At 37.4% G+C, this 23,917-nt stretch overlaps 1 long non-coding RNA gene across 2 annotated transcripts; it reads left to right on the forward strand.

Moving 5' to 3' along the window:
* Nucleotides 1-101: 101 nt before the first annotated feature.
* LOC150005998 (uncharacterized) lies at nucleotides 102-23,917 on the forward strand. Of its 2 annotated transcripts, XR_016511713.1 has the most exons (4): nucleotides 102-165; nucleotides 245-452; nucleotides 14,924-15,002; nucleotides 23,796-23,917. It is a non-coding gene; the product is annotated as an uncharacterized LOC150005998 (long non-coding RNA). The 2 variants fall into 2 exon arrangements; XR_016511712.1 differs by having other exon boundaries at nucleotides 126-452.

The following is a 23,917-nucleotide window of genomic DNA, read 5'->3' on the forward strand; positions in this document are numbered from 1 at the left end:
AGGATGAGAAGGACACAGGCACATAAACAGAAAAAGCAAAACAAAAGACTTGTGTGAACTTTTCCCTGAAAGGAAACTAGGTCATTGGCTCAAGTATGGAACTCAAGGGAGAAAGTGAAGAAAGATGAAGTCAGAGGGATAGACAGGAGCTGGATGATAGAGGAGGTGTGTTTGTTTTCAGTGGGAAGGATAACATTTAAATAACTTTAAACAGAGTAACATGATCTGGTTTATACTCTTAAAGGGCTACTAAGTGAAAGAAGGAGGACAAGAAGGGAAGTAGGAGCCATTCTGGGAACAACTGCAGTCGTCCAGGAAAGAAATCTATCACTATCACCTAATGAGGTCAGAGCAATGGAGGAGTTGAGGTAACCTGAGGACCTGAAATGGGAACAGCACTGATGGGTTGGATATGAACATGAGGGAGCAGGAAATGCCAAGAACAACTCCAGGTTGAGGCATTTTCTATTTTCTGAAATTTGCAAGACTGTGGGGAGTTTTGACAATGAAATTAAAAGTCCATTTAGACATGTTCCTGAAGTTCACCAATGGTTAGAGGCTGGGTGGTGGAAGAGATACCAGTTAAAGTGGCTGAGAGAGAAGGAGATTCAAATAAGTAAAAAGGTAATTCAAAGAAGTAAAAAGAGAAAGAGAGAGGAGAAGATTTCAAGAAGAAGATGGTGGTAAGTTATGTTAAAAACTGCCACCATTATTATTATTAGTGTGAAAGAAACATTTTATGGGGCTCAAATCCCCTCACCTAAGTGGTAATCTTTATCAAAGTTGGCCCTCTCTATTGGTCACTATAACATCACCATACTCATTGTATTCAATGAATCTATTACACTTGGTAAATAGCCCATTTAATTACTTAAGGTCTGGCTCTTGTACTTACATGTTAGTTCCATAGAGGCAGGGATCCTGTCTCTCTTTGCCCTCCATGCATTCTCAGTGCTTAAAAGAGTACTTGGCACATAATGAATGCTTGTAATTACATCCTGAATGAATACATGTTTGGTGGCTTCCTAGTCTTTGCATTGTTGATACTTCTTTCTTTTCTTATCTTTCTCCACCTCTGTTTTTCCCTCAATAGTCTTTTAATATATTACATTCAAATGATGTTTTAAAATATGTATATAATTTGACTCTTCATTCTGCCTTATGAGGATGGTAAGAGAGCTATCTTATCTCTGTTTTATAGAGAAGACAGCAGATAAGTGAAAAGGAAACTGGACTTGAATCCAGAAATCCTGACTTCACATATAGGTTCATACTCTTATTAGTTGTGTAATTCTAAGCGACTTCCTAAGTTGTTCAAAACATCAGTTTTCTCATCTGCATAATGAGGATAATAATACTCAAAAATCCGTCATAAGGATAAATGAAATGATACTTATACAGCATAGTGCAAAACATGTAATAGTGTTAAAGAGCAGGTGTGTGTGTGTAGTAGTATTGTAGTAATAGTAGCAGCAGCATTAGTGATAGTAATATTTGGAAACAGTAGAGTATTTCACATTCAAGTGAAAGAGGAATTTGAACCCTGAGATTGGTATATGGGCTAAATTCTTTAACAATAAACACTATTAAAATGAAAATGTTCATAAAACAAAAATCTTCTCAAGACTTCATCAGTTACTTCTTATTATCTGAACTCTACTTAGCACAATTGGGCTGTCTTATTACAAGAAGTTGTGCATATGACTCACTGGAGCCTTCTTGACCCAGTTCCATGAATCAGAAAGGGATCTCAGTATCTGGCATATTATTAGGAAATCAGGCCATATATGCAGTAAACTCAGTATTTATATTGAGCTATCATGAGGCTCAAAATATACTACATCATAAATTAATGTAAATATTTTATCTTTGAAACAAGAGTTTGCTGCAGCACTTAATTCATGGAACATCACTTAAAGAAATTAAGTAGCTAATTAATGGGAAGATATTCCATTAATATTTTAATAGTATTATATGATAATAGTCCCTAAATTGATCTACAGGTACAATGTGATCCTTATAAAAATCCTAGCTACATTTTTTTAGGTGTGTGGAAACTGATAAGCTGACCCTAATATTAATGTGGAATTGCAAGGGATACAGAATAGCTAATCTTGAAAATGGAACATAAAGTTGGAAGAATCACACTTCTTAATTTCAAAACTTACTACAAAGCTACTATAATCAAGACTGTGGTACAATAATAAGAATAGGGATATAGATCAATGAAATGAAATTGAGACTCCAGAAATAAATCCATACATTGATGGTCAATTGATTTTTGACAAGGATGTACATAAAATGTAATGTGAAAAGAATAGTCTTTTGACTATGTGCACAATAAAATTGGAACTCTATTTCACAACATCCACAAAAGTTAGCCAAAAAATTTACAGTTCTAAACAAATATGCTAAAACTATAAAAGTCTTAGAAGAAAACGAAGTTTAAATCTTTGTGACCTTGGATTAGGCGATAGTTTTATAGATAAAAAGCAAAAATAATCAAAACAATATAGATAAATTTAACATCAAAATTAAACACTTCATGTTTCAAAAGACATTATCAAGAGAGTGAATGATGGAATGGCATTCAGTCATTAAAGAGAAGGGAATCTTGCCATTTTAAACAACATGGATGGATCTTGAGGGCATTATGCTATTGAAATAAGTTACACAGAGAACAACAAATACTATGTTATCTCACTTATATGTAGAGTCTAATAAAAAACCAAACTCAGAAATAGAGAACAGATTGGTGGTTGCCAGAAGAGCAGTATGGGTGGAGAATGGGTGAAGGTTGGTTAAAAGTTACACATCTCCAGTTATCAGATAAAAGTCCTGGGGATGGGATGGAATGTACAGCATGGTGACTATACTTAACAATACTGTATTGTATATTTGAAAGTTGATAGGAAAGCAAATCATTTTTTTAATCTGTATTTTTATTTATTTGTTACTCTTACAAAATCTCATTTTTGACTGAACTCAAACTTAGAGGTAGAAGCTCTCAGAAAGGACAGCCTACATCTGTTGGCAATCTGTTCCTGGTGTTTTGCTTTGGCCTCCTTCATTTTCTTAGCCAAAAGTTTAGCATATTCTGCAGCCTATTCCTTATCTTTTAAAATATGTTGTTTCTTCAAAGCATTTATGTTGCAGGACACATGGAGTAATAAGATGCTGAATCTTGGGTGCCTTGGACCTAGGTTTCTTACTTTCTTTGATGTTGGTGGACGTAGCTTCTTTAGACAGATTAAAAAGGAGGTGGCCATTCTGACTGCTGTAAAGTGGTGTCTCATTGTGGTATTTATGTGCATCTCTCTGATGGCTAGTGATGTTGAGCATTTTTTCATGTGTCTATGGACCTTCTGTATGTCCTCTTTGGAGAAGTGTTTGTTCAGTTCCTTTGCCCATTTTTTAATTGGGTTGTCTGTTTTCTTGGAACTAGAGACAATTATGCTTAGTGAAATAAGCCAGGCAAAGAAAGAAAAATACCATATGATATCACCTAATACAGGAAACTAAAGAACAACATAAACAAATGAACTAAATAGGACAAGGAGCAGAATAACAGTCAATAGGGGGTGGGGGGAGGGAGAGAGGGGGATAAGTAAGGGAAGGGTTTAGTCAAGGGACATGTATAAATGACTCATAGACATGGACAATGAGGAGGGATATGATTATGGAAGAAGGGGTGGGCTGGGTGAGGGGAGCAATGGGGCAAAAAATGGGACAACTGTAATTGAAAAACCAAAAAATAAAATTAAAAATAAAAAAAAAAGGAGGTGGATTCTCCTAGCTCTTTTGGGCTTCAGGTGATGAGGCACAGTAGTACAATTGACCAGGAATATCTTCTTTACAAGGAGCAAGTTGAGAACACTGAGATTGGCATCCGCAATGAGACCCTGAACAGATTTGTGCTTTCTCTCTCCAGTCCTTGATCTATAACAGGAGTGTCCCTTACCCAGAAGCAGGTGGACATGGCCATGGGTCAAGACACCCTGCTTCACGGGGAAACCTTTGTTGTTCCCACCACTGATTTGAACCACATAATCCTTACATTCTTCACTTAGAGTGATTGCTGCAACTTCTGTGGCCATATGCTTCTCTAAAAGGTATAACATCTGAGTTCATTGTCCACTTCAATGAGTTTCTGGCAGCCGGTGGTTGGGAAAGAGATGTTCAGCTTCATCCTGAAGCAGCCAACCACCTGCAAGATGCCACGAAAAAGAGAGTAACTCTTAGAAGTTCTAATCACTAGAAAAAAATTGTAACTATGTAAAGTGATATATGTTAACTAAACTTACTATGGTAATCATTTCTCAATATACACAAATATAAAGTCATTATGTTCTAGATCTTAAACCAGCAATTTTCAACCAGGTGTGTGATGGCACACTGGTGTGCTACAAGAATTTTTAAAATGTGCAATATCTGACTATTTAGTCAGGGCATTGATTTTTTTTCCCTTAGATTGTTAAATTTAAAAAATGACAACAGTCAATACAACAATAGCTGTCTGGTATGAATGTATCAAAATTATACCTTTTTTTGGTCAGATCGGCAAAAAATAAAAATAAAATAAAAATAACATTTTTTGGTGTGTCACAGAATTTTAGTAAATAGTTTATGTGTGCCATTAGATGAAAAAGGTTGAAAATCAATGCCTTTAACTAATTATGTTATCGTTAATTTTATCTCAATAAAGCTAGAAAAAGAGAAGGAAAAAAGAAAATGAAAGAAAGCCCACAGGATGGGAAATAATATTTGCAAAGCTTACATCTGATAAAGAACTAGTATCCAGAATATATTTTAAAAACCTTATAACTCAACAACAAAAATACAAAAAAACACAATTACAAGGCAGGCAAAGGACTCAAATAGACATTTCTCAAAAAAGAAAAAATATATATATATATACACAAATAACTAACAAGCACTTGAAAAGATGTTCAATTTCATTAGTTATTAGGGAAATGTAAATCAAGACCACAGCAAATGCCACTTCATCCCCACTAGGATAGCCATAAAAAAAAGATGGACAATGACAAATGTTGCCAAGAATGTGGAGAGAGTGGGACCGTGGGACCCTTATATAGTGCTGGTACAATTGTGCTGCTTTGGAAAATAGTTTGCTGTTACTTGAAAGTTTAAATACAGAGTTACCATATGACCTAAAAATTTTATTCTTAGTTAGCTAGCAAAGAAAATAAAGAACATATATCCATACAAAAGCTTGAACCCAAATTCTCAAAGCAGCATTATTGATAATAGCCAAAAAAGTGAAAATAATCCAAATGTCCATCAACTGAGGAATAGATAAACAAAATGTGGTATATGAGGTCTATCCAGAAATTATCCAGCCACGTACTATGAAAAACAGAGACATTTATTGAAGAAGATACAAGATACAGGAAACATTGTACATAGGACAATGATGCCTCAGTCCCTTTCAAAGTGGGCCCCTTGGAGCCTCACACAGTTTTCCCAATAACCATCAACTACCCCATCATATTTTTCTGAATCTCATCAATGATCTAAAATATCTTCATTTTTCAAAGGTGATTTTAATTTTGGGAAAAGCCAGAAATCTCAGGGTGCCAAATCTCGGCTTAGGGGGCAGCTAAATCACCTGTGATTTGATCTTTTGCCAAAAAAACTCTGCACAAGATGTGATGCATGAGCAAGCATGTTGTTGTGATGAATATGACAATCAGCAGTTGCTCAGAGTTGTAGCTGTTTTCACCATATTGCATCTCTCAACCAAGGAACAACATTGAGGTAGTTCTCCTTATTAACTGTTTCTCCTGGAGGAGCACTCGTGATGAATATCACCTTCCCAATCAAAGAACACAGTTAACATGGTCTTGATCTGAGACTTTGCTGCACCTTTTTTAGGCATGGACAACCGAGTGACTTCCATTGGGACAACTGGGCTTTTGTTTCCATATAATAGCAGTAGACCCATGTTTCATTTCTGGTTATGACCTTCTTGAGGAAATCTGGTTCATTGGTAGCAGTTTGAATCAAGTCATTAGTAACTGCAGCACATTATTCCTTCTGCTCTGGTAACAGAAGCCATGGAACAAATTTTCCCATGACACTTTTCATGCCAAAATCATGCACCAAAATCTCAGACATGGTAGTTTTGGAATCCCCAGATCAGCATTTAGTTCTTGCACCATGACTTCTGATCTTTGTTGATTGCAACCTGTACACATTCAACATTATAATATGTTCTGCTGATTTCAGGCCTTCTAGAACATGGATCACTTCAACAGATTCTTGACCATCTTTGAAGCATTTGTACCACATTTTTATTTGCACTGCTCTCACTGATCAACTCCAAAAGACTTCTAAATTGTCTGGATAGTTTCTACAGAGGAATGTTGAAGCTTAATGCAAAATTTGATGCAGATTCATTGCTCTACTCACTGTCATTTTGAATGCAATGGCCACACAGTACACATGCTCACTCAACAGCATTTACTTCCCCTACTGACTAGTAGAGTGAAATCACCATTGTTCATGCATGTTCATTCCAGTCCACTCTCCTTGGCTGCCAGTTTATATTGATGTTGAACACAAACAGTTATTGTTATATTAACAGTGGCTGGACTTTTTTTTCCAGACAGACCTCATATTCGTACCCTCAGACTATTATACAGCCTTAAAAAGAAATGAATTACTGATATATTCAATTAATATTGCCAAAGGTATGATATGCTTACATGAAATGTCCATAATAGGGAATTCCATAGAGACAGAAATTAGATTAATGACTGACAGGGGATGGAGGAAATAAGGTCCATTAGTCCTTGCTAATGGGTACAAAGTTTCCTTTTGTGGTGATGAAAATGTACTTCAATTAGATGGTCATGGTTATATACAACTTTTTCAATATATTAAGTACAAGAGAATTGTACTTTTTAAAAAGGTAACCTTAAGATTATATTTCAATTTTTTAAAGTTTCAAAACTTTGTAATATCAATATTAATGTTTTTTGGTATATAACTGAGGACACTAAGATTATAAAATTTAAGTGATTTACTCTTGGTCACAAAGTTAACAAATGCACAGCTGATTAGCTCAGATTTAATGACCCAAAGTATGTCTTGAAAACAATATATATGCATGTACATGTGTAAATATTCATATAGTTATATGTAAAAATGGATTTATGTTTACAGAACCCAGTGATGTAGCATTCCTTTTATTTCCAGTCAATTAACAACAGCCGTTTACTGAGTTTACTCTGTGCTAGGGACTGAGAGTACAGAAGGAAATAAAGTGGCCCCTGCTGCAGTAACTTTACTGAATTACCTTAGTATGCATTAACTGGGGATGAAATATTTTAGCATTAACTGTAAAGGAAACAATGAAAGAAAGTCTACTCTGGACCTTTAAGGAGCTCAACCTTCCCATTTAAGACCAACCAACACAGATGCCTCATGCTGTCACAGGACCTCTGTATTCCTGGTCCATATGTATACCTTTTAACACTTCCTTCCCTTAACTATAAACTGTCTCTTGTTCCGGGGGTGGATAAAATGTCTGTCTGTCCTTGATGTCCCCATATCTCCCAGATGTCACTATTGACTTTAGCCCAGTTTCTCTTAGGACCCGATAATTGTGGGGACCGTCCTGTGCACTGCCGCTCCTCACTAATAGCAATAGCAGCTCCCTCCCCATGTGACAACCAAAAGGTGTCCAGACACAGCATATGTCCCCTGGCAGGCAGATCACCCCTGGTTAAGGACCACTTCTTAGCTTGACATTTACTCTAAGGCTCTTGCTGGCTTGGACTGCTTAGAAAGCTGCCTTTTCTGAACCGTGTCCTGCTAAGTCAGTCCCCAGGAACTGTGCTCACCCACTCTAGCACCAGGTTGCTTGTGAGGGGGTGGGTTAAATTCCTTAAAAATCTGTTTTCAGTGCTTTTATTCAAAAACACCTAATTAGCTCTATCTCGCTACAGAAAATATAGTGTATAGTATGTCTCATTCTAAAGACCCCCCTCTGGCCCCAGAGAAAGATCCCTGGTGTATTATTTCAGTTCCTGAATCCAAACAATGTCAGCACAGGTTTCCTGTGAAGAGGAAGTCGGTCAGGTCAGGGAAGGCTTCTGATCATTAGATGTATTGACTGCTCTGGTCCTGTGTCTGCCCTCCTCTACCTTTTATACAAGCACCAGTCACAGAGCTGCATTAACTGGAGAGCTGCTTCAGCTGAAAAGAATGAAAGTGGGTAGGCACAGCTATCATGCCCTGAATTTAGTGGTTCTCGGTCTAAATCTGAAATGCAACTGAAGGGCTTTCAATCTGCCAGGAGCAGAATAACTGTGAACAACAGATGATAGCAAAATCCTTACAAACTAAATAGTTCTGGATGAACTATGTTGCCTAAGAACTTTCCTGTTAGGAGAGGCAGCCTCTTCAAGATAACTGAGGAAAAAGTTCTATTGTTCCTGCCCTGTGGAGGGACAGTTCTTGGGAAAATTGAGAAATGGATTGTACTGGAACTTTTTGTGGCAGATAGTCTGTTCACGTAGTTTGGGGGAAAAAAGGGGGAACTGATTGGTTCACATTGCTGGGAACACCAAGGGGTGGGCCAGGGTCAGACACAGAGGAATCATCCAGTCTCTCCCTCCATCTCTCTCCTTGCTTCCACCTTTGTTTCATTTCTAAGGCACACTCTCTCCTTGAGACCATCATCATCAGCATGTGGTTTTCATTGTTTATACCAGTTCCAAAGAAGGGCCCTGGTGGACTCTCCTTGAGTTACATATGCACCTCCACAGCCATCACTATGTCAGGAGTCAGGAATGGGAGCAAGTCCTCTGGTACCATCTGATTTTGGTGACAAAGGAGAGGAAGGGCTGCTGGGAAGGGAAAACACCAGAGGCCACTACATTGAAGCTGTGTTAGGCTTCCCACTGCAGCCCTTCTTCACCCTGCCCACTCCAGGCAGTTACTGCCCTCTGGCTGCTCTTCCAGCACACTATCCAACACACTTCAGCTTTTCTGGCATGGGTAGGTACGCTACTTCCTTCCACTCCATACTTCAACTGTAGTTTTCAAAGCTCACCTACCAACAAGAATCAAGGGCATAAATTTGGAGCCTGTCACAAAAATGTTTGGAGCCTCCTCTGGTGAAAGGGGAGGCTTTGAGCCCAGCAAAGTCCTTACGTAGGCAATGGATGGTCTTGCATCAGTGAGTATGTGCTGATTCAACCTGTTCCAGGCTAAAGGTGTCATTTCATTTATCTGAATTCATGTCAAGCTTCAAGATCCTCTCTGAGGTGAGCCCTGGCAAAGTACAGCCACAAGTCTTAGAAATTTCGCATTTGCCTTAACTATTCAGGCTAGATTAAAATTTTATTAGGATCGCAGCAATAGAGACCAGGGGCTGGAAACAGAGCTTTCCCTAATGGTCAGGCTGCTGAAGGTCAGGTCATGGCCTTCTCTCTGGGGAAAGTAACCCCAGAATCTAATTAATTGATATCTCTGGGCCTGTTCTGTGCTCGGAGTTGAACCAGGGGACCAACAACCAGTGAAAAATCATACTGAACCCCCAAGACACCCTAACACATCTTCCTTCACCTTCACAAAAAATCACTTTCCTTATATGACTTTCACAGCTTTGATAGATTATTTTTTTGTTATGCTGTGTTTTTTAAATAGCAATAATATTAGAAGGATCATGAAAAAGCCTATAAAAATGAGAGATCACAGAATTTGGAAGAATATGTTGGGCTCTAAAGGCTAAAATAGACTCCAACACTTACCTTGTTTTCTTCCACTAAATGGCCTTGGACTCTAGGGCACCAGTCAGGGACCAGTTAAGGACTAATACTGTAGTGATTACCAAAGACCTCACTCCTGAGTCTTTGAGAGGTCTGTATCAGTTGTGTTGACAGTGTTTAATAGTCATATGTACATAAGAGGCCAAAAGAACCATCTTCTCTCTGATTTCTATATTATGCTTGGCAAATACCAGAGGTTCTCAACCGTTGCCGTACATAGAATCACTTGGGAAGCTTTCAAAATATGCCTATGCCCTGACTCCATTCTCAGAAGTACTGATTTAATTAGTCTCAGGTGGAGAAAAGACATTAAAATGTATTAAAAACTTCCCGTTTAATAATTCTATTGTACATCCAGAATTGAGAACCTCTGGCATATTAAAAAAAACAAAAACTAGTTTTTATTGAGCTGTTGCTATATGCTGTTTATAAGCACTTTTTTTCTTTCAAGTCTCATAGTAGCTCTACTTGGCAGTTATCATTATTATGCTCCTTTTTTAGATAAGACATTTGAACTTAGAAGAATTTATTCTTTTAAATAGCCAGTAAGTTTCAGAAGCAAGAATCTATATCTGGTCTTTATGGCCCAAGAGTCAACATGTTCAGCAATTATATTATGCTGTTTTTTAGTATATTCTGCTATATTCTGAACTCATAAGATTATGGCAACCAAGTAAGTGCAGGACAAAAACAATATATATGTTATCAAATTGGAATAGGAGAATAAAACATTAAGAAGTCAATGGGGATTTGCTTAATCTAAAACAAATAAAAATTTTGCTACCCTACCAGCTGTGAGGTCAGTTTCTTGACTTCATAAACACTATATACAGTTTATTCTTTGGGGAGGAAAATGATGACAATGACAAAAACGACAAGGAAACAATGTAGGAATATTAGTGCCCTCACTCCTAATTTTAGACTTTCAGAAAAATTTGTTAAAGGAAGATAAACATGCTCACACAACACAGGATTTAAAAGAATTTTAAAATTATCTGTATTGACCTTTTAATTTTACATACAAGGAAACTAGGACTCAGAAAAATAAAATGACTTGCTCAATTTCACACTAAGTCTCCTGACTTAGTTTGGGCCACTTTTCCATGTCTAGTGTTGGAGAGCGCCTCAGGAAGACAGATGAGTAGCAGAAAATGCACAACATGCTATGATAGCATTCCTCTATCCTATGTCCAAGACATTACCAACTGAGCCATACTTGTGTCAAGAGTCATAAAACAGTTTTCAGGGTGATGGTCTTCTGAGGATAGTCTCAGAGCTATGTCCTCCATGATCTGCACCTAAAACAATCTCTCTTTTTCCGAATGGCTACCTAAACCATGAGAAATGAGGCCCCTGGAGCCATAAGCATTTGGGGTTTGCTTTCTTAAGAAGTCTTTTCCAGACTGGTTCTAGAATGGCAGGTCACAATTACTCAGGGTGCTTATTCAAAATACATGCCTGTGGGTCATAAGCCAGAAATACCAGAATTTCTGAATGTGAGGCCCATTTGAAAAACTACTCAGCTCATTCTTCTGCACATGAACATTTAAGAACAAATGATTTAGGCATTGGCCTTTCCAGCTACGAGTGGGTTTCAAGAAGAACCAGTATAAAGTCAGCAACTTCACAACCAATAAAGCTTTTTATTTTCTCAGTTCTGAGTCTTAACTTACGCTGAGAGCCATGACATTATACAAGGAAATCCCTAAGGCTCTCAAGATATATCATAAGCCAAGCTGGAAGGCCTAGACAAAGAGTTATGATTCCCTCACCTTTTGATATTGCACCTGGGAACCAACAGAGCATCAGAACTTGTATGCTCTCTCTCTGTCCCTGGAGACCCTCAGCTCATTAATGACTTATCTGCTGCCAAAAGGGCCATCTGAAGAGGTAGACCGCAGACAGGGTGGCTCAGCTCCTGCCCTGCTTGGCAGTGATTCCATCAATCTGTGGCTTCCCAAAAAGTGACACTGACACTCTTGTGGTTGCTTGCCATGTTTATACTTTTTATTGTGTCTCTGGGGAGTCAGCCTTTTGATTTATGCTAGCAGTAGAAGTACACGACAAACCCTCTGAAGAACATTGAAAGTCCTTACCTCTTCTTTCAATGTTTAGCCAACAAAATGAAAATTCAGGAGAAACACCAGGTGCTTGCTCCTTGAAAGGAAGGCAACCCCTGCATATAAAAGGCATCTATTGCCTTTTATTCTAAGACTTATTTTTCAAGGCATGGATGTGCCATCTGATCCGTTATAGCCTGATAGTACCAGGTCTGTCTGATGAAGAATGAAGTGTCTCAATAATTTGATGTCATGTATCTGTGATGCAGGTAGATGCTTGAGAACAAAGAAGAACATAAAAGAGCTGCCTCTAACTATCTGTATTTAAAGCTTCCACCTAGCTATTTCAACTAAACTGAACCATGTACTATTAGCATGGACCATTATTTATTACCTAATCAAAATCTTTAGTGAATCACTTTAAACAGAATCAAATCCATATATAATCAGTACATTTACTAATATAGAAGACAGAAACATTCTTATTCTCCAATTTCCTGAATAAATGAAACCTGGAGTTAAATCTGATTTATATTCCTAATCTAAATCTAGCTCAACATGTTCAAAAATTTTACAACATAGTATCAAACTATATTACAATGAACATTGACTTTGGATGCATTAAACTAGAATCTGATCATCAGTTATAGCTTTCAGTTCTAGAGGGAGATGTGGTGACAAAGACAAGAAATCTCAATCAAAGTGTGGCCCTGTGGATTAGGTCCAGAGGCATGTTATGAAACTCTGTATCTGATTGCTGCAGAGTTGCCCCAGAGTGGTTAAGGCTGGGCCTAACTGGGATAAGACTGATGTATTTCCAGAGTCAGGAATTCCACCTAGGATTGTGCTCATGTGTTTGCCCATAGAGACAGCTGTGAGGATCTGGGAAAGACAAAGGTATAGACTAAGAAAGAAGTTGATGTTAACAAGGGAGCCAACTTAGAGGATGTGATTCTATGTAGCACGCTAGTGGAATCAGTCAGGTCTCCTATTTGATTCCAACTGGAAAGTAATTTTCTTCCTTAATCACAAGACTTGTCACTTTACTCTGAGCCAACTACCTGCAGTCAAAGTTTCTCAAAACGGAGGCTTCAGTGGAATCCTGTGGCTAGGCGGAGATGCCTGCCAGTGGCACCAGCACAAGGGCATTTAGTTCTTGGCTGAAGAGCTGCCCGTTAAACAGTTGAATACTGAAGCTGGAACCATCCAGCTGGAAAGCTTCATCTCCTTCCAAATCACTTAAACACAGACACACCTGGGTGCCCCAATAATGCTGACATTTAAAGAAGATCCTGTCTCTATAAAGTAATGACTATTAACCATGAAAATGATCTCATTCACTTTTATGCTAGAACTATTTTAATACTTATTAATACTGAATAATATTTAATATTTGCATGTGACTCCCACAGTATCAGAACTCAGTAACTGTTGTTTAAATCTCAATATAAGACAATGTTGAAAAAAAAAGCTGAACTCTATTTTTGCCCTAAATGTTTGTACAGTCTATTATTAATAGTATTTTACAATACAAACCATGGAAATAAAGAGGAATCAGAGTTTATAAAAAGCAGATAAATTATCATTATGTGTTTATAAATATTGAGCACTCAGTTCTCTCAGGGTCTCTTTTTCTGCTTTATGTAGGGAGACTAGAAAGCTTTGTAGGTACAGAGGAACATTTTCTTTTTGGATCCAGTCTTTGGCTATTATTTCTTCTCTGTCTTTTGAAGATTACCGAGGATATGTAAAAGGCAGGGAAGAGCTATAAGGGATGTTTCAGTCAATGAGTCCATCAATATATTTTTAAGTACTTATCTTTATTCTGAAGCATGCACTTTACCATGCATTCCAAGCATGTGCTTTTCCACACATTTTTCAGATTCTTCACAATCACCCCATGAGATAGGTATACTTCTTATGTCCATTTGATAACTTAGGCTTAGCTATGCATGTAACTTGCCCAACACTACTTGGTTAGAAAGTGGTAGAGTTGGTACTAAGTCCAGCTCTGCCTAGCTTCAGAGAGTACTCCTAAGTGTTATCAGACATTACCTCTTGCTGTAACTAGCTACCTACCAAGTGCTTTGTATTGATGTGGTGTTAGGAGTGGGGTAGAAGTGCTGGGTAATTCTAGTTGGAACCAAAAATTGTAGAATTCAGATATTTCTAGCATGTCTCTAAAACTGATGGGATGGGCAAACTAGACATGTTTCATGAGGTGACAGAAAGCTAATGCTTTGATTACTGACCTTAGGGGCATTTGAAAAGCCTCTAGTTAAATACACATTACCACAAATGTTTCTACAAATTCACAAGGCTCATATAGCCACTGCAGTCCATTTAGGCCCATGGACTTAGGGGTAAGAACATAATTTTTAAGGGAAGAGGAACCCATCACAGCAAGCTTGACACATTAACCAAGTCTTAAGCATGGTGTGGTGCCTCCTGCTCACTCTTGCCTGCTGCTCCATTCCCTCTAATCCTATGGTAGTGGAAGTTGAGGGTGAGAGTAGGGGAAAGATTAAATCCTTATGAGGAAATATATTCAATGCAGGCTGCTTTTGTGTAATGGAGAAAGCTGCATACATAACAAAGAGAATACCAAATCCTACCTTATTTACTCCTAAACCCCATACAGCTTTGGTACCTTGGATGACAGGCCTGAGAAGTGGCCAAAGGGTCTGTTATCATAGAGTAGTTCATACCACCTGCCAGGGACTTCCAAGAAAAATTTCATGTGTTGAAAGAGACAGGAGACTTCACAAAAATATTTGTTCTAAAGCACACACATGTGCACACACACATATGCACACCAGATATTATTTTAATTAATTAATTATTTGATTAGTGAATTAACTACTTTACTGCTTAGGAAACTTTAAAGGATGGATTGAAAAGTAAAGAAGGCTTCAATTAGTAAAAAAAGAGGTTCATCCCAGGTGATAAGGCTAGAAGGTGAAGAGATGAAATCTCTAGTTTGATCAAAAAGCAAAAGCACTACTTCAAAAGTGAAGTGACTTTTCTATCTTCTATTAACTCCTTTCATTTTCTCTTTGGCAGTGGCCCTACTGAATTCTACAGAAGCTATACAAAATGCATTTCTCAACAGATGGCTTCTCCAAAACCATAAACATACTGTGTAAGAGCTTATTATTTATTATAATTCAAATAACTGTCAAAATAAAATGTTAGTTGCTTTGCCATTTATAAGAGTCCCTTTAGACTGCAAAAGAAATACTGTAGTAATTAAAGAGGATTTCCAGTGGATGCCATTGATCTTTAAAACTTGGGATTGAAATCTTTCTGTAGGAAATAAGAACCATCACGAGTTAACACTTGCATACAAAGCGTCAGTATGCTATTAGTATTTAATTTCAAATGCCAATTGCAAAAAAAATTAGACTGTAGTATTTTTTAGAGCATTAGTACTTACTAATTTGTACTTTGCTATAAATTGCCTAATATTATAATGAAAATAATGTATCATTTCATATGTTATTTATAAATTATATGCATGCTACAAAGTTTTGTTTATTTTTTATGTTATGTTTTTCTGTGGTTTGGGGGGTATTTCCAATGTTATTTTTATGGATTCATGTAATAAGTCAGAAATTGGACAGATTGTCATGAAAATCATTTCTGTGGAAGAATTTACAATGTATATCAACAGTTGTGGTGATAAAACCCACTATGGCAGCACAAGGGTGGTTTTTTGTTGCCTCTGGTTGTTGTTGTTTATTAGTTTTATGGGACTTTATTTTTGTTGTGATCAGTTTAGTTTCTTTGCTTTTGGGCACTGGGAAGGTGTAATCGAATTCCAATTTCAATGATGCTGTTTAGACACGCCCTGCTCCTTCATCTGCTACATTAAACAATGTGAACTACTCTTCTGTAGTACAGATTAAAAAAATAAAACATTTGAAGATGACAATAATCAATTTATTTATTCAGAAATGTATCTCTGGCCACACAACACATGAGTGGACTAAAAAAGCCTCTGACTTCATGAGCTTATATTCTACATACAACCTAATAACTAAAAGCAAATGATATGGTAATATATAAATAGGTCAGAAGGTAACAGAGGGTCTTGGAAGCCTCTATAAGTACTCTGGATTTTAGTGTAAGTGTATGGGAAGTCAATGGAATGTTTTGAAGAAAGGAGTGGTATATTCTAATGCAGTGGTTCTCGACCTGTGGGTTGCGACCCCTTTGGGGGTTGAATGACCCTTTCACAGGGGTCGCCTAAGACCATCGGAAAACACATATATGATTAATCACTATGCTTTATTTATGGTTGGGGGTCACCCCAACATGAGGAACTGTATTAAAGGGTCGTGGCATTAGGAAGGTTGAGAACCACTGTTCTAATGTATTTTGTAAGGCGCTCACCCTAGCTGCTCTGGTGTGACTACACTGGAGAGCAGGGCTAGAAGAAATATCAGATAGGAAGCTGTTCCAATTATTCAGGTGAGAAAACATGGTGGAATACACCAGAAAAGTAGGTCTGGAGATAATAGATATATTTTAAAGGTGATGCCATGGGATTTTCTGATAGATTAGATATGAGGGAGAGAGAAAAAGAAGTTATAAATGTTTCTAAGGGTTTTGGCATAAACAATCAGAAGAATGGAGATGTTCCCACTTGGAAAACACACCATAGCTAAAGAGTAGAATTACTAGAGCAAGAACTCTAATTAAAAAGTCGAGTTTGTACTTCTGGTTTTTTGTCTGGCATGTAAGAAAAATAGAAGTCATAACTCAATCCTAACAGGTAAAAAGCTGAAGAAACTGAAAAATCAACAGCTCTTCTTAGATGCACCAGAGAACTGAGGACACAGGACAAACTGCTGCCCCCAAAATTGGAAAGACAGGCAAATACACAAAATTACAACTTCTGGAGAGGAAACCCATGAGCAGAAACCTCCGCAGGAACCAACCAGTGCCAGTGCAGGAAAACCTGACGTGTAATTAATGAATACTGGAGGCTCAGTGTGGGCAAGTTTGAGAGTTTAAAACTCCAGGAGAACCAGTCATAGGGGTACCCCCATATTTTGTGAGTTGTTCTAGTTCTGAGAAGCATGCTATTGGTGTTTTAATAGTACTTCATTGAATCCGTATATTGCTTTAGGTAGTAAAGACATTTTAACAATATTAAGCCTTCCATTCGATGAACATGGTGTATCCTTCCATTTAGTATATATATCCTCTTCAATTTATTTCTCCATTGTCTTACAGTTTTCATAGTACAGGGCTTTCCCCTCTTTGGTTAACTTTATTTGGTGATTTAGTGAAATGGAAGTTCTAGGTGTATGTTAGAATGAAAATTAAGCAAAAAAAGAAAAAGAAAGAAAGAAAGAAAAGAAGGAAGGAAGAAAGAAAGAGTAAATAAATAAATAAATAAATAAATAAATAAATAAATAAATAAAAAAAAACAAACAAAAAAAAAAACTGTTGTCCTGGCTGGATAGCTCAGTTTGTTAGAGTGTGATCTGGATACACTAAGGTTGTGGGTTTGATCCCTGGTCAGGGTACATAAAAGAAGCAACCAATGAATGAATAAATAAGTGAAACAAAAAAACTGATGTTTCTTTCTCTCTCTCCTTTCCTTTCTCTAATAATAATAATAAAATAATTATATACCACAACCAAGTAGAATTTATCCGAGGTATGCAAGGCTGGTTCAACATTTGAAAATCAACCAATAAAATCTATCACATTAACAGCCTAAAGAAAAGACTCACATGATCATACCAATTGATTCAAAAAAGCATTTGACAAAATCCAATACCTATTCATGATAAACATTCTTAGTGAACTAGGACTAGAGGGGAACTTCCTCAACTTGATAAAGAAGACCTGCAAAACTTATAGCTAGTATCATCATCCTTAATGGTGAAAAACTTGAAGCTTTCCTACAAGATCAGGTATAAATCAATGATGTACCCTCTCACCATAGATTTTCAACACTGTATTGGAAGTTCTAGATAATTCATTAAGATAAGAAAAGGGGTATATGTAAACTCCATGCATTTTGCACTCAATTTTGCTGTAGACCTAAAACTTCTCTCTAAATGTTATTAATTAAAAACCTAAGAAAATTTTTAATTATAAATAATTATATGTTGTTCAGGAAAGGGAATATTATCATATATGTTTTTTTAAAAGCAAGCTTAGATATGCACTTTAAATAGATGGACAACAGGGTGGGGATTGAATGTGGGAGAGGGGGTGGGTGGGGTAGGGGAAAGTAATGGAGGGAAAATGGGCCAACTGTAATAGAAAAAACAATAAATTAAAAAAATAAAATAAAATGAATTTAAAAAAGACTTTAAAAAAAGAAGCAGAAAAATAGAGTATAAAGATGAAAGAAGATATCATCCAGACAAGATACAGAAAGACAGCATTACTATTATTAATATAAAATTCAGTATACTTTAAGGCAAGAATATTATAAAATACAAAGAGGAACATTTCAAAATTATTAATGAGCAATTCCTTAGGAAGATATAACTCCTAGATATAATTAGACCTAACAAGAGAACCTCCTTCCACTTATTTTCACAGTCGATCCCTAAAAATTTCTGTCATCCCAAATCAATCCCTGCATTGGATTTTGGCAAACCAAATCTGAGACTGCAAGGTTGCTTCAACACAAAAAAAATAATAAATGGAACTCACCACAATAACCAAATGAAAGAGAAAAATTAGGTGATCACAGTAGATGCAGATCAATATTTGGCAAAAATCATTACTCATTCACAAAAGAAAAATACTTCACAAGCTAGAAGCTTGGTGTTTCTGTGCTTAGTTTCAACTATAAATTGGCAATTACAGTAACCACAGCCTTGCTAATAGCATGACAACCATGGGATTAAAGTCTAGGTTGCAGCACCTGATAAGCCACCAGGACCAATATAAGTACTAGCTAAGATTGAGAGGCATTTAAAATAGGTGACAGAGGAAAAGGATGAAGAAAATCACCAGAACCACACTCTTGCTCTATATCCAGTCCTGTAAGAGCAACAGATCATGTGGCAAGATGAAAGGCCACTTTACAAGTATGTACTTGATTTGGCTCAGGACAAACTCTGAGGTGTAATTGATGCTCTAGTTTCCTTGCAGCTTGAGGCTGAAGGTACCCTCCAAATTGTTCCCTTGTTCATGCTCTTCACATTTGCTTTCTGGTTTCTCCAGAGAGAAACTCCCTTGGACAAGAATTCTTGTCTCAGAGTCTGCTTCTTGGTTAACTCAACCTAAAACATTTTGTTGTAAGTGTTCACAGCACCTTGTACTTCAACTTTATATTATTCAACTCATGAGCAATTACTTGTTCAAAAGCTATCTGCCTTCCTAGTATATAAATGGGACTGGGTTTTCCATACTTCTGCATCCCTATCTAACCCAACTCATGACACATAGGTTCAAATACATATTGGATTATAAATGTATGAATGAACAAACCAAGAGGGTCAAGATTAATTAGTGAAGTGGTGACATGTTTGTAAGTTTTAAATAAGAAAACAATGCTTTGTTCCTTTCAAGTAGATTTAGTGAGCTAACCTAAGATAGATAAGCAAACCATATTACTGAAATGTAGATGTCCTTAGGAATATGCTTGTCTGTTTTCATCCTTTTGGGCAGTCTTTCTCTATATTTTCTACTCAGATCACTTTCCTTAAGAGAGAAGATAGAATCAAGACAGGAGTTAAGTAGGTACCAATGGCACTGGGTACCAAAGTCTTCTGCCCCTTATATTTCATCCTTCTGGCTATAATGAATTTAATGATGTTTAGAATATGATTCTTTGAACAATACCAACAAGACATAACACATATTGAGAGCCCCAAATCACCACTGCTGCTGCTCATGTCTGTGAAGTGAGGCCTCAGCAAATGGTTCATGAGATTAGAGAAGTGCTTTTCCACTGATGTACCACAAGAATTTTTAAAGCATGTGATACCTGACTATTTAGTCAGGGGCACTGACCTCTTTTCCCTTGTTTGTTGAATAAAATAATGACAACAGCCAACACAAAAATAGCCATCCAGTGTAAATGAAACAAAATTATACCTATTTATTCTCGGATTGGCAAAAAATATATTTTTTGGTATGTTGAAGAATTTTAGTAATTAGTTTATGTGTGCCATAAAATGAAAAAGGTTGAAAATTGCTGCCTTAGAGCAATAAATACAAGAGAGAAAACTTGTACACTGATCGATACATAGGGAGCTCTTTATTGGATGGGAAAGGAACTGACTGAATCTCTTGGCACGTGCTCTCAGCCACTTTATGACACCAAATTGCTGCCAGTAGATTTCCTAGATAATTTTAAGACAAAGACTACAGAAGAGAGAGAAAAAAAAAGACAAAGACAACAGAAGAAAGAATAAATGAAAAAAAAAAAAATCAGTCAGTTCTCTTTGCTGGCCTGCCTAGAATTTTAACTACTAAACAGAACCAATTTGACTTATTTATTTTTTAGAATCTTTTTTAAAGCCCAATTCTTCCTCTGTGAGTTGAATACACTTTACCCAATATAAATGCCAATTCTGAGTTGTAACATTGAAGAAGATGCATTCGTTAATCATAGTACTTTGGTTCCAACTTGCACCATCTTCCCTTTGGGAGCTGAAGAAACTTTGCCCAAGATAAAAGAAATTAGGGTCCCTGCTGTGAGTTAGAAAAGCATCCCAATGAGGGAAAAATGAATGTATATTTATCTGCAAAGATGTCTTCTTTATAAAAGCCTCATGCTAACATTTTAAAGATAATTATACCATCTGAAGAAAGAATGAGAACTATGTTTGACTTTACCCACTAATGGAAGAGATAATTTAGGAAATTTTTAACACAATAACTAAATCTATATTTAACTGTAAATGAAAATTAACTGTATTAAAAATAAAGGATTTATTTAGAACTTTAGATGAAAGGTTTAATAAAGTAAGCAAATGTAAAAAGAAAATAAAACCCCTCAGTTCATGGCAGGATTGGGTCTTTGTTTTTGTTCTGTTTTTGCTTTTATTGCAGTTGATTTAGAATTTCCTTAATGCTGTTTCAATGTCTTGATAAAGGCAGCTTGAATATTCAGTTTTTAAAGTTCTTGAATTTATACTACAGTTCTTTTAAAACAATGTAAAAGGTAGGCCCCCCCAAACCCCAGAATTTATTTATAAAAAAATGAATTGTGTATTTATTCTTACATGTTTAAACTTTAGTCACATTTAAAGTACTTGCCAGTTGATGCAATACACTTATCAAGATTTTTTTAATGTGTTTTATTGATTATAATATTACACCCGTCCCAATTTCCCTTCTCTCTGCTCCCCTCCACCTTGTGGCCCCCTTCCCTCCAGTTGTCACCCCCTCTTAGACCATGTCCATTAGTTGTGCATATAGTTCTTCTCAATCTCTCTCCATCCACTCCATTCCCTCCCACCATGATCCCCAATTCCTATATCATCTCCCTCCCTCTCCCCATTCCCCCTCCCTGTTGACCTCCCCCCAATATGTTCCCCGTACCTATAGTTCTTTTTTCACTCTCGTTGCCTGTCTAGTTTGCCCTTGTTTCAATTCCCTAGCTTCTGTTGTTTCTTGTGATGCAGTTTTCATTTTAGGTTTCATTGTCTTGATCCTCCTTTTTCTAAACCAGTCCCTTTAACATCTCATATAACAGTGGTTTGGATCTAATGAACTCTTTCAGTTTTATTTTGTCCTGGAAACACTTTCTCTGCCCTTCTATTCTGAATGACAATTTCGCTGGAGAGAGTATTCGTGGTTGTAGGTTTTGGATTTTCATTACTTTGAATATTTCTTGCCAGTCCCTTCTTGCCTGCAGGGTCTCCCTTGAGAAGTCAGCTGATAGTCTAATTGGGACCCCTTTGTACATGATTCTTTTCTTCTCTCTTGCTGCTTTTAAGATTCTCTCTTTATCTTTAATTTTTGACATTTTGATTATAATGTGTCTTGGAGTGGTTCTCCCTGGGTCCAGTTTTTTTGGAATTCTCTGTGCTTCCTGGACCTGTAAGTCTATTTCCTTCCCCAAGTTTGGGAAGTTCTCCTTTATTATATTTTCACTCAATTTTTCAAGTTCTAGTTCATCTTCTTCGTCCTCTGGCAAGCCAATGATTCTTATGTTGGGCCTTTTATAGCTGTCCCAGAGGTTTCTGATCCTCTCATCGTTGCTTCCCATTCCTTCTCCATATTCTGGTTTGTTGAAATGAACTCTGGATTTTTTTTCCTCACAATCTGTCTTGTATGTGGTTTTGTTCCTTTCGTTATGAGTGTTTTTCGCTTCTTTCTCATCTTTTTCCAGATCTTTTGTTAATTCTGTAAGCCACCTGATAACAATGGCCCAGAACTGAGCCTCTGACAGGTTTCTTATTTGTTCATCTGTCAGGTTCTCCATCTGTTGCCTGGTGAACTGTGCCACTGGGATTTCTATGGTTGTGTGCCTCATTTTGACAGATGCGTTTTGTTTTCTTGGGCCGGCAATAGGGGGCAGTGCCTGTGTACTCGTCACGACCCAGCGACCGGCGCCTTTCGGCAACCTTTCTCGCTGCGATGTGGTGCTTTGTCGTCACAACCCAGCGACCGGCGCCTGTCCGCAACCTATTTCGCAGCCCTGTGTTGCTTTCTGTGGGGGCAGGGGTCCAAGATGGATTCACACAGTTATTCCACTAGGAGACCGGGATCCGTCCTCCCGCCCCCCTGGGCCTCACTGTTCAAGGCGATGTGGTGGCTGCTTTCCCCAGCGTTGGGGTCGCGAGCTGCTGGGGTTTGACTGCAGCCAGGATTGTTCTCCCTGCCGCTGTCCCAGGTGCGACCGCAAACAGCACCACCTACTTTTGCTCTTACCTGCCCAAAGAGCGCCGCTGGTTTATAACTTCATGCGTTGGGCTTCCGTGTAGCTTTATTTTCTGGAATTTCTAGTTATCCTTTGTTTTGAAGTAGTTGTATTCCTCTCTAGTTGTAGAGGGAGACCGAGCGTGTCCATCTAAGCCTCCATCGTGGCCGGAATTATCGAGATTTTTTTCAACTGCTCAAACCAGTCTGTGAGTTCATCACTTTTGTTGCCTTTTAATACTTCAGCCAGTTTTTGTTTCACCTCTTCCATGTGAGCAAACATTTTGCTTTGAAGATGTTTTTCCTTCAGGGAAAAAAAAAAAGTCACTCAGGACAAGATCAGGTGAATAGTGAGGGTAGGGATCAGGGGTTATGCTATTTTTGGTCAAAAACTGCTGAATACTCAGTGGGTGCAGGCAGGTGCACTCATACCTCACCCATTATGAAATAGGCAAACGCATGGAAAAAGTCTTCCAAAAAAAACTACTGAAGCCAAATGCAGCCTCTCACAACAAGGCCAGCTGGTACAGTGCTACAGGTGGGTTCCTAGAACACTCAACTAGTGGGGGAAGCTTGTACTACAAGGGCCCACCCTCCAGAATATAATTCCAGTTTTTTGGGGTGCCCCCTCATAGCAAACATACAAAAAGAGAACACTGGAATAGAGATAATGAATTGGGTAAGGAAAATAAAACCTAAATAAAAACAGTAATTCAAAGATACTAGCCATGATAGTTAATGCTGTTTATATGACTGTCCTCTAAATGTGCCTCTGGACTTCCTGAAAGGCAGCCAAAAGGCCAAACATGGTAAGTTTAAACACATGTTGAGAAGTGTGGTGGGAAACTCACCATTTAATTACATGAGACAAAGATTTTTCCAGTTATTAATTATAGACTGGATTTTTCATTTGGGATTTATATAAGAAATCCTGTTTGATCAATGGTTATATTTGGTTTTACAGCAAACACATGATCATTTCATGAGATGGTACTTGGTTAAATATATAATGTAACTGGGTGAAGGTGATTCTATGAGATGAACTTATATAGCAAGTTCTTGATATATAATTTGTTTTTCTCAGCCAGGCTATTGTTAAGATGAAATGGTAAAAATTTCAATTATACCCTCTAACTGAAGACTGAAAAGCAAATTTCTCTACTGATTGTGTATTGAAGAAAACTCCACATGCTTTGGGAACCAAAT

The sequence above is a fragment of the Furipterus horrens genome, unplaced genomic scaffold (assembly GCF_987537825.1).
Source record: "Furipterus horrens unplaced genomic scaffold, mFurHor1.1.pri manual_scaffold_6, whole genome shotgun sequence".
NCBI classification, from domain to species: Eukaryota; Metazoa; Chordata; class Mammalia; order Chiroptera; family Furipteridae; genus Furipterus; species Furipterus horrens.